Below are 11,033 nucleotides of genomic sequence, written 5' to 3' on the forward strand. Positions count from 1 at the left end.
CACTCGCAGTTCTTTTTATAATTTTACTGCAAACACCCTTTATAAATAGAGAGAGAGAGAGAGAGAGAAGAGAGAGAGAGAGACCTTGCCTTACCTTACAGACCTTACAGTTCGTTCAGGTTGCCCTAGGTCCCTCAGTGTGAGGCACCTCTAATGTCTACTAGAGAGTTGCTAGTACATCTTCCGGTATATTTTGCATCTTCCAATCTTGGATGGTCTGGGATGCAGTTTAGATATTTGTCGAGCTTATTCTTAAACACATCTACGCTCACTCCTGATATATTCCTCAGATGGAGCTGGCAACGCATTGAATAGACGCTGCAATTATCGATGCTGGTGCGTTAGGGTGGATTAATGTCCTGGTGCTTTGCTTTCCTTATTTTTACCTGGTTATAGTTTTGGGCCCTCTTAATTAATAGACCTCTGCTTGCTCTTTCTGGATATTTTTAGTTCCATGATATTTTCTGTTATTCCTTCTATCTGTTTCCATGCCTGAATTATCATGTAGCGTTCTCTTCTCCTTTCTAGACTATATAATTTTAAGGATTGTAGTCTTTCCCAGTAGTCAAGGTCCTTAACTTCTTCTATTCTGGCTGTAAAGGACCTTGTACACTCTCTATTTGTGCAATATCCTTTTGATAGTGTGGGTACCATATCATATTGCAATATTCAAGTGGACTACGAACATATGTTTTATAAAGCATAATCATGTGTTCAGTTTTCTTTTCTTGTTTTGAAGTGCCGTAACACATTCCCATTTTGCGTTACATTTTGCCAAAAGAATTGCTATTTGATCATTGCATAACATGTTCCTATTCATCATCACACCAAGGTCTTTAACTGCTTCCTTATTTGTGATTGTCTCATATTAGGTCCCTATATGCATATAGCTTTCCTTCTCTATCTCCATAATTTATTATTTCAAATTTATCAGAGTTAAATACCATACTATTTACCTCTGCCCAATCCATATACTTTGTTAAGGTCTCTTTGTAGAGCGTTCCTATCTTCATCACAAGTAATTTCTCTACTTATTCTTGTGTCATCAGCGAAACTACTCACTACCGAATCCTTAACATTACTGTCTATGTCTTCAATCATAATAACAAACAGTATCGCAGCCAACACCGTACCTTGTGGCACACCGGATATTACCTTGGTTTCATCCGATTTCTCATCGTTTGCAATAACTATCTGTTTTCTGTTGTATAAAAATTCTTTTAACCATCTTCCTACTTTACCTACGATATTGTGTTTCCTAATTTTCTTCGCTAATATATTATGGTCTACTTTGTCAAAAGCTTTTGCAAAGTCTAGATAAACCACATCTGTTTCATTTCCGCTTTTCATATTTTTGAATATGTTCTCACGGTGGACTAACAGTTGGGTTTGTGTACTTTTTCCGGGTACGAAACCGTGTTGTCTATTATTAAACAAATTATTTTTATTAAATGTTTCATGATATTTTTCTTCATTACCCTTTCATACACTTTCATAATATGTGATGTTAGACTCACAGGCCTATAATTATTTGCCTCTAGTCTTGATCTACTTTTGAAAGTAGGGGTGATATATGCTAATTTGTGCTCATCATAAATCTTGCCTGTATCTACACTTTTTCTTAATAATATTGCAAGTGGCTTTGTGATAGAATGAACTACTTTCTTAACAAAATTTAGCAGGGATCCATCAGCTGAGGGACTCCATCAGCCTGCAGCAGCTCATTTTTAATTTCATTAATTGCCTGCACAATATCAGCTTCATTAATTTCTATTTTCAGCTAAATATTCACTATTTTCGTCCCTTACTTCTATATCATTATCTTCATTATCTATTCTAGGGGTGAATTCTCTCTTATATCGTTCTGCCAGTATGTTGCAAATTTCCTTTTTTGCATTCGTTAATCTCCCTTCAATTCTCAGAGGGCCTATTTCTATTCTTCTTTTATTCATCTTCTTCGCATATGAGTATAATAGTTTGGGGTTTTGCTTGATATTTTATAGGGATTTTTCTTCCAAGTCCCGTTTTTTCATTTGCTTTGATTTGTATTATCTTTTGTTCTGCATTTTCTATCTTACTTTTTAGTTCTATAACTTTCCATGCATTTTTTTCTTTTGCAAGACCTTTTTCCCACTTTCTGATTTTCCGGAACAAGATCCTTCTGTCTCTTGGTATGCATGAATGATGTTTATTTTCTTTCTTCGGTATATATTTATCCACTATTTTGTCTAATATTTTATATAATATCTCCGTATTTACCCTTATGTCATCACTTACGAAAATGTTATCCCAATCTTTGTTTAATTCTTCATTTATTTCTGACCATTTTATATTTTTACTGTAGAAGTTGTATTTTATTTTCCATATCCTTCCCACTTTTTCATATCTTGCTTATCTCTGTTTTCACTTGCTTTGGAATGAACTGTTAATTCTATGACATTATGGTCTGAAATACTCGCATTATAAACTATTATTATCTTTAACATAATTCATCTCGTTCACAAATACTAGGTCTAAAGTATTTTCCTTTCTTGTTGGCAGGTGATTTATTTGTTGAATGTTGTATTCTAGTAGCATATCTAATAGCTTTTCGAATTGCCTCTTATCTTCTGCACTACTATTACTCTCTTTTTTATATGTATAAGTAAAACCACAATCTCCTATTCGTTCTTTCCATTCTACGAAAGGAAAGTTGAAGTCTCCAGATAGGAGAATAGTCCAGTCCTTGTGATTTCTACATATATCATCCAATTTTTCAATTATTAATTCAAACTCTTTAGGAGGTCTATATATTACTATGTTCATTAATTTTTCAGATTCAAATTTTACCGCTATTAATTCACATTCTGAGTTACTATATTTCTCATATATTTTTCCTTGTTTTTTTGTTTTCCCCATATATTGCGGTTCCCCCTTGATTCCTATTTTTCTATCTGATCTATAAGTTTGAAACCCTTTTATTTGATCATCATTCCCAGTCTCTTGGGAATACCAGGTTTCACTTATCTTCATTATATCTCTTTTCTTTGCAATTTGGGTTAGTTCTTCTAAGTACTCTATTTTTCTTTTGAGTTACTCGTAACTAAAACCTGCGCATTCATCACTATGATGGTTTGCGTGTTTTCTCCTTCAATTTAATTTTGGTAGTAATAAGGATTTTCCCAAGTCTCTTTCCTGTTCTGGTATGTTGTTTTTTCTTTTTTTATTTCCAGAAATTCTGACATTAAAAAATCCAACTTTTCCATAATATTTGATCTTCCTTCATCATAATTATTCATTTTGTGTCTGAATCTGCAATTTTCTCCGTTTCTGCAATATCCTCTTGCATAATAAATACAGTTATTATCTCTTGAGTAGAATTTTGGAGCTGATGCACTGAAATTTTTTGCTGACACCTCTGCATATCTCATTGGTGGCTTGCTTTTCTCTTTTACCTGATATTCTTTATTTCTCTCTTTATTTGTTTCTTTCTTATTTTGGATTTTATTACTTGGTTGGTTATTTATTTGATTATGATTCATGGCTACAGGGTGCATATATTTACATTTTTTGTCGAACTTACATCCTTTTCCTTCTTTTAGGTTTTTGCATATTTTTGGATGCAGATCTCTGCAATCATCCCCTTAGCCATCTAGGTATGCACATTTACCATATATTTCATAGTTGTGACATACCTTAGGATGTTTGTAGTAACATCTTTCTCCAAATCTGCAATTCCCTCTTTTGAAAAGGTTGCAGATTTTGTCTTTCTTGTCTATTTTTTCCTCTTTCCCGTCATTGTGTAGATCTGGGTAGAGCTCTTCGTGATTTGCTTTTGTGTTGTCATATCGTAATTTATTTCTTCGTAGGTATGCTGCTTTATTGCCTCATATGTAGTATCAATGAGTATCTCTGCATCCATACTTTTATCTTGTTCTTGTTTTCCTTATTTTTTTCTGTTATTTCATTTTTGTTTACTTCTCTTCCGTTTTCCTCTTCTTTTCTTCTTCTTCTTCCTCTTCTTCTTCTTCATTCATCCTCAACTATTATTACATTCAATCTTTGATTTAATAACATTGTCTATCCATGATAGACATGTTGAGCAAAATATTCTTGTATCTTTTCTCATATCTTGCATTACCTCAGCACACTGTGGATGGGTCGGAATGTTGCATGCAGCACATTTTCTGATTAGGTTTTGTGGATTGACTATGCTATACCAAACCTTACACAGTTTGCATGCTTTTGGCATTCTTTTTCCTAATGCATCAATTAGGATATTCACAAGATTCACCTTATTCATTTTCTTTGTCGGAATATGTTGGTTTATGTATATTTTCTTTATGAGTCCTCTTGACCACTTGGATTTTATTTGGAACTTCTTCAATATTTTCAAGATGTTTTCATTAGATTTGTTCCAGTTTGAAGGATTATATCCTTCTTAATATATCTATGAATGCTTTTGTATCTTTTTGGTTAGGACTGTTGCTGATCTCATAGATGAGAAATGCCAGTTCCCTTCCTGCTACCTCATCGTATTGCGAGAGAGAGAGAGAAAGATTGAGAGAGAGAGAGAGAGAGAGAGAGAGAGAGAGAGAGAGAGAGAGAGAGAGAGAGATACCTTCCTGTGACGGAACCACAAAAGAAACTATTAACTTTATTCCCAGATGAGAGGAAATGTTCTATTCTTTGCTTAGTTTTCACTCTAGTAGGGTGACGCTACATAAACCGCATCTTGTTACGCAGTATATTCTTCTTGTGTCTTTTTCAATTATTATTATTCAGAAATTAAACCCGTATTCATATGGAATGATTCTTAGCAGTCACTTGTATTTTATTATTATTATTATTATTATTATTATTATTATTATTATTATTATTATTATTATTATTATTATTATTATTCAGAAGATAAGCCTTATCCATATGCAGAAAGCTTACGGAGTTCACTGACTTGACAGAGAAAACTCGAGATGAAAATATAGGATTTATTGTTACATCAATATCACCTGGCTGTGGTCCATTCACAAATTTTGATGTTATAAACTTTATTTACAATATTGTTAGAGTTTTCTCATTAACTCTTAACGACTATGAAAGTGTAAGTCATTAATATCATATAAGAAATTGTGAATATCAATTTTCATACTTAATAACAAGTCCTAACTACTGATAAATGTTAATTCTTTCTTCATAATTCTTCCGAATATTTGAAAAGCCTAATTAAATCTACTCATCCTATTTAATTCCAGTGGTAATTAATGAATATTGATAAGGGTAAATCTGGCTAGGAATATTGAAAATTAAATCTGAAATTAAACACTTTAACGTAAACATTCCAAAAAGATCTATTACGATCAGCGAAATTAGAACCTATAATTAATATTACTTCATTTACAGATATTTTATTAATTAACTCACTAATATAAATTATGAACTCCATTAATCATTTTCATTCGAGAATGGTGGGCGTTTATTAATATTAATATTAATAAATTGTATATGAGAGAGAGCGAGAGACTTTATTCTTTCAGGTAATCATAGCATTAATCATATATTTGTATTTTAATAAAATGTGGACGGTGAAAGATGAAGAATTCTTAAAATGACGTTGAAATTGTTAGATATTTATTATTAATTATCATTTAATTTATATCAAATAAATGGCTGACATGTAAACACTTCATACCAATAATCGCCATAGGTTCAAATTCGTGTTAAAATAAACAATGCTACATTATCCGTGCTGATTGCTTACATCCTTCCAAGTCTCCTTCCTCTGGGCCCTCAATTCTTTATAATCAAAACTGATTTATAGAAATTTTCATGCTAATAAAAATCATAACTAAACTTACAATGAAACACTGATCAGTAATATCCAAATTTCATTAGGTTATTTTGATTTTCTGTCCCCTTATACTTATTCATTTATCACCTTCTCCTTTAATGCCTCTCTCTCTCTCTCTCTCTCTCTCTCTCTCTCTCTCTCTCTCTCTCTCTCTCTCTCTCTCTCTCTCTCCAGGCAGATTTCCCTTTGGAGCCCTGTTGAGTTTATTATAAATATGTCTATTTACACTGTCCAAGAGTATTACAGCTGAAGTTTTAGAAAAAATTCAGAAAGAAAAATTCTGAAGGGAAAATACATCATACAACAACCTTTCTATATAATATTTCAAAAAGCCCAATTTTTGCCCAACGAACCTATGAAACAATTCCAAAAATAAAATCAACAACACCAGTTGTTGCTCATGGGAGCCGGAATAATTTACTCCTGGGGAGACTTCTCTAACAAATGGGATACAGAAAGTGAAGTTATTGCATGGAGTTGAATATCCAGAGAGAGAGAGAAGAGAGAGAGAGAGAGAGAGAGAGAGAGAGAGAGAGAGAGAGAGAGAGAAATTCTCAGTTGAAATAGGAGAGAAGCAAATATATGTCACGAGTAATGAATGCTGTTTCAGTAACTTGCTATTCATTTGGGGAATACTATTCTTTTTTATTGCCCAGTAGAATTTTGTGTATATTCTCTAATACCTGGGATTTGGTATGTCTGATCCTATCACATCCAGATAAAAAGTGGAGTGAATATGTTATTTGCTATTCTAAGAATGTCAGTATTATTCCCTAGGCGAATCTTTAACTCTGAATCAAGGATGAACCTAAGAGGCAAAATACTTCCACAGCCTTAGCCTCTAAATGCCGAGGGGGTCATTACATGAAAATGGAACCATATCTAGGAGACACTGTCAATTTGTAAATCAAGCTTTAAAAAGAGTAACAGGAATCAGTTGGTATGGAATAGTAAGAAATGATACCTGAGGGAAGTGATAGAAGTTCCATCTGTAGATGAGGTAATAATGTGGGGGAGATGGAGGGGGTTTGGCTATGTCCTTATGACTATATATGACACAGATATATATATATATATATATATATATATATATATATATATATATATATATATATTATATATATATATATATATATATATATATATATATATATATATATATATATATATATATATATATATATATATATATGACATATAGACTATATGCCTCAAAGAACCTTGAGTAATGCCCACAATGCACTGCTTGAGGTACACTGACGGCAAAACCGCCCTACGGAGGATATGATCTGTTATTCTTATTAAAAAAGGAGATTATTAATGAATGGCTAACACTTTGAAATAATAAAAATATATATCTTCAAACCCTAACTATCATTTTATTTAACAGGCAAGTTATCAGTTTTGATCCAGTTTTGCAATGATTTAAAATAAGATACAGACATCCGTTTATGTAGCAATTTTACGAATAATAGTCGCAAGTATGCAATGCTAAATGTCTGCTTGTAAACAATAAATGTTCACAGATGTCAGTAAGTAAGCAAGAACCTTTTAGTTACCATGAAAACATATAAGGAGCCTCGTTATCATATGCAAATTCCCAATGATTTATGCTGTCCTTATCAGCAGAAGGATTGCAGACTTCAGCAAAATGTCATCTAATTATACAAATTCCACATGCATAAAAAAAATCCAGAATTAGATGATTTGTTTTATTATATTTTAAAAACGAAAGTAAACTCCGATTATTGACAGAGATATCAAGATCATTATTTACTGCCTCATCAAAATTATTGATCCTTTAACATCTCAATATAGGACGAACACCCTAGATTTAAAACTTTCAAATCACTAGCTGCTTCTTTTGGCTAAATATGGTTATTTATTTCTTGCTTAAAATAAAGATTTCAATAGTAAACGTTTTCTGAATATAAGATAAAGAAAACAAATAAAATTCTTCCGAAGGTTTAACCATATTCAAACTCGTCCTGGTGAAATTACACACAGTTTATGCAAAATGGCAAGAAGAAAAATGGTTTTCTCTTAATTCATAGAGTAATAAACGTCTAAATCATAAATTCAAATGTTAATACTTATGGGTATACATCACGGAAAAAATCCGTTATGGACACTACAGGTTATATATTCAAACATCAACTAAAACATTCACTTTCAATGTCTTGTCTCTATAGGCTTTTTAACCATAACCACCAGTCTTGCAAAATCCCTTGATCTGGGCGTAGATCTATATCATAAGAAGTATATCAGAAATATTCTAATATTTTAAATAGTTAAGCTTAAATAGCTTCAACTGCAGAGGCTAACGACCATTAAAAGTTGACTCTTGAGCAGGGACGAATCTCTTTCTGTTTGTGTGGGCCTGGGATCACATTCAAAACAAAGGAAAATTGCCAGAGAATTTCAAATAAAATCGAAATAATAATTTAACAGGATCTTGCTTCTTCCAATAAAAAAAATACACATTTAGGCAAGGTTGACTAAGAGTCTCCAAAAGTTTTATTCTAATATGAACCTTATGGTCGCCGCTATGACGAAAGTTATAAAAGGAAAATCAATCCATACTCATTTCATCGAAGATAAGTTTCTTGATGTATGTGTTCTTATGATACTTAGACAGAGAATTATGTATGCTTACTGAAAGATATTCTTCCTATAATTCAATTGCAAAAGACAGCTCTTTATATATCTTGGTTAATTATTCATCATTTTACTGATGAATTTTCTTTCAGATGAATAAGCATGGCCTGTCGTGCGGTTATGCAAAGAAATATAGAAAAAGTATCTATATTTTCGTACTTTATTAAACATCATTATGATCAGTATTATCGTATTTCTCGTCATCAGGAATTAACAATGAACACAACAAGCTAACAATTGTCCAAACAATTTTTTTATTTTTTTTTTGTAAATACGCGAGCAAGTACGTATTAGGAGTTATCTCATTAAAAGTTAAATTCTGAGATTCAAACTACAATATAGATATGTGTTTTAATGTTTCTCATACCATTATGTAAAAAACACTTAACTGCCTTAGATCATAATTGAATTGATAAAAGTAGAAAGAGAAAGCGAACGAAATTGACGGAAATTTTTAGGCTCTCGTCACCTCTTCCGTTATACAGAAAAGCCGATAATTTCTGTCGCGAAGCACATGGACAATTCTATTGAGAAGCCGGTTGGTTTTGTTGTTCACCTGTGGCCGACAGGTGGCAACAGCTTCCAGTGCTTTTGAATGTCAATATTTTAATAAGTAAAAGAGTTTTTAGGTATACGAATAAATTGGTATTACCGCCCAACATATCATTCTCATTCTGTCTAGAATGAATGATTAGTTCATGTTTAGAGTAGATTTTTACATTATGTACAAATATAGGTAATTTTACTTTAAATATGAAAATTATGTTTTTAATATTGCCAGAATTTTTGGTCGTACGTGCCAATGGCGTTTTCCCGTTTCATCGAATACGTTTCATTTTAATTTGCCACCAACGAATGGAGCATACATTGCATACTAGAGATAAATGTAGGGTAAGGATAGATAAAAAGGGAACTACTTGCATATAAAACCAGCCGTTCATGATAGGTGGTCTTGACGCTTAAGTATATAATACAGTTTAATTAATTTAGCGAGCAAACGCAAGTTCATAATTACGCTTAATCATGGCTGTCTCCCCACATTACTACCAGAATCAATATAGATTGATACACTGGTACAAAGATAGGTAGGTAAGTAGAGAGAGAGAGAGAGAGAGAGAGAGAGAGAGAGAGAGAGAGAGAGGGGACAGTGGAAGTTTTGATAACTAAATATATGAGAAGCTGGAGCTCAACATCAATTAACCGTTAACTAATCTGATGAGGGAGAGAGACACAGAACAAAGATATATTATAAGAAAATTCTGTCTTAAAAAGGTTTAAGGAAAATATCATATTGCTTCAAACACACAATATACTATGGTGCTATGTAAAATTCGAAGAAACTTAGAGTAAATGGCTTCATTCCCTATATATTTCCTTCTATTTTCTCCAGAACCTGCTTTCGGCAGAGGGTCTCGGGCACCTCTAGGGCAAAGCATAATTTTATCTTTATTTCTTTCGTATTAGTTATGGACAATCAATGAAATGCTTCCCTTCACAGTTCGCTATTTAACATTATATATTGTTTGTTGTACTGTTTCCTCCTTGGGTACAATCATAGTTTCATCTCAGATACGAACTGGTTCCTCCTTTTATCATACTCTTTTTATGCTGATATTCTCGTTACCCTGATTTATTGCTTTCTATAACAAATTCTTGTTCCTCTGACTTAGCTCTACCTTAGACTTCCTTTCTTTCCTCTAGGCTGAGAAAGCCACATTTAAAGTATAAATCGTGAGATTAACATGTCAAGAAAGGTGCAAGGTCTTTGGATTTGATCTGAATTTTAGTACTAACTTCCTCCCGGGGTTACACATGATAAAAAATTCATAAATATCAGACTGTAAGTAAAGATAGCTTTTCCTCGCATCCGGCCATAATGAATTTCAAATGTATCATACTCCAGGAATGAAAGCTTTCTTCATCATGGGAGAGAGAGAGAGGTGTCAAGTATTCATTCGCTGATTTCAGTTTTTCATTTACAAAAATGCTCGAGTTTTTACCACAAATGCGCGAAATAAATATAAATCAACTTAACAGTTTCAATGCAATATATAATGCAAATCGGCTTTATTTAATTTTTTGGGGAAAACGTATTTAGTTCAAATGAAGCGCTTAATCCCCAATGGGGAGGGCAGGGCAAGAGCATTCGCTTTCATCATTAATCCGATATTAATCTCTGTAAATCCTTTTGTCGTTTCACGTTTGTCGTGAAAATGAACCAAGTAAAATCTAATGGGAATATTGTTTTAAATGTATCCTATTGCCTTTGATTACCTATTCTGCGTGTTGTGCATTCCATCGTACACTGAGGCTATTGGTAAAAGATTCACTCTGCAGTTAAGATATTGTGCACTATCAAATGGATATTTTTTTTTAGAATAAATGATTTCAATGAGCTTTGGTCAAGGGTTAAAACTGTAAGTTAAATTTTAGGTATAATGAATTGTAAGCAAGAGTATACTAATGTAAACTCATATGAAATATGAAATATGAAATTCATTATACCAAAGGATTAACATACGAATGTAATCATATAAGATTACAATAT

This window comes from Macrobrachium nipponense, chromosome 1 (assembly GCF_015104395.2).
Source record: "Macrobrachium nipponense isolate FS-2020 chromosome 1, ASM1510439v2, whole genome shotgun sequence".
Taxonomy (NCBI): domain Eukaryota; kingdom Metazoa; phylum Arthropoda; class Malacostraca; order Decapoda; family Palaemonidae; genus Macrobrachium; species Macrobrachium nipponense.